Source organism: Moschus berezovskii, chromosome 18 (genome assembly GCF_049115385.1).
Source record: "Moschus berezovskii isolate FMDL1 chromosome 18, NW_MosBer_1.0, whole genome shotgun sequence".
NCBI classification, from domain to species: Eukaryota; Metazoa; Chordata; class Mammalia; order Artiodactyla; family Moschidae; genus Moschus; species Moschus berezovskii.
Window position 1 is genome coordinate 51,586,833 of NC_142477.1, and position 1,715 is coordinate 51,588,547.

General features: G+C 47.3%; 1 pseudogene; it reads left to right on the plus strand.

Moving 5' to 3' along the window:
* Positions 1-558: 558 nt before the first annotated feature.
* LOC129553052 (uncharacterized) lies at positions 559-1,296 on the plus strand (annotated as a pseudogene).
* The last annotated feature ends 419 nt before the right edge of the window (positions 1,297-1,715 follow it).

Below are 1,715 nucleotides of genomic sequence, written 5' to 3' on the forward strand. Positions count from 1 at the left end.
GCAGGTCAGGAAGCAACAGTCAGAACTGGACATGGAACAACAGACTGGTTCCAAATAGGAAAAGGAGTACATCAAGGCTGTATATTGTCACCTTGCTTATTTAACTTCTATGCAGAGTACATCATGAGGAATGCTGGGCTGGAAGAAGCACAAGCTGGAATCAAGATTGCTGGGAGAAATATCAATAACCTCAGATATGCAGATGACACTATCCTTATGGCAGAAAGTGAAGAGGAACTCAAAAGCCTCTTGATGAAAGTGAAAGAGGAAAGTGAAAAGGTTGGCTTGAAGCTCAACATTCAGAAAACAAAGATCATGGCATCTGGTCCCATCACTTCATGGGAAATGGAAAAACAGTGGAAACAGTGTCAGACTTTATTTTTTTGGGCTCCAAAATCACTGCAGATGGTGATTGCAGCCATGAAATTAAAAGACGTTTACTCCTTGGAAGGAAAGTTATGACCAACCTTGATAGTATATTAAAAAGCAAGAGAAGCGGCTGCAACGCCGAGCAGAGGAGGCAGGAACGCTAAGGCAAGCAGGAGCTGGGTGGGGACCATGGCCGGGATCACCACCATCGAGGCGGTGAATCGCAAGATCCAGGTTCTGCAGCAGCAGGCCGATGATGCAGAGGAGAGGGCCGAGCCCCTCCAGCGGGAAGTGGAGGGAGAAAGACGGACCCGAGAACAGGCTGAGGCTTAGGTGGCCTCCTTGAACCGTAGGATCCAGCTGGTTGAAGAGGAGCTGGACCGAGCTCAAGAGCGCCTGGCCACTGCCCTGCAAAAACTGGAGGAAGCTGAGAAAGCCGCTGAGAGAGGTATGAAGGTTATTGAAAACCGAGCCTTAAAAGATGAAGAAAAAATGGAATTCCAGGAAATCCAACTCAAAGAAGCTAAGCACATTGCAGAAGAGGCGGACAGGAAGTATGAAGAGGTGGCTCGTAAGTTGGTGATTATTGAGGGAGACTTGGAACGCACAGAGGAGCGAGCCAAGCTGGCAGAGTCCCGTTGCTGAGAGATGGATGAGCAAATCAGACTGATGGACCAGAACCTGAAGTGTCTGAGTGGTGCTGAAGAAAAGTACTCTCAAAAAGAAGACAAATATGAGGAAGAGATAAAGATCCTTACCAATAAACTCAAGGAGGCAGAGACCCGTGCTGAGTTTGCTGAGAGATCGGTAGCCAAGCTGGAAAAGACAATTGATGATTTGGAAGATAAAATGAAATGCACCAAAGAGGAGCACCTCTTACACAAAGGATGCTGGACCAGACTCTGCTTGACCTGAATGAGATGTAGAGCACCCAGCTCCCCCCTGCCGCTGCTCCTCCCTCTCACCCCGACTCCACTGCGGCCAGCCTGCCCGAAGCTAACCTTTAAACTGAGGGCTGATCTTTAACTGGAAGGCTGCTTTCTCCTTTCACCACCTCCGCCCACCCCAACTCCTGTGTCCTTTTCGCCAAACTGTCTCTGCCTCTCCCCAGAGATTCCAGTTGGGCTAGAGGCTGAGCACCTTTGGGAACAACGTTTAAGGGAATGTGAGCACAATGCAAAGTGTCTTTAAAAGCATGTTGTGATGTACACATTTTGTAATTACCTTTTTTGTTGTTGATGTAACAACCATTTGTAAAAAACATTCCAGATAATTCCGTAGTTCTGAAGCAGCAGTCTAATCCCTTTCTCACTTTTGGAAGGTAATATTTTGGCTTAATGCATATT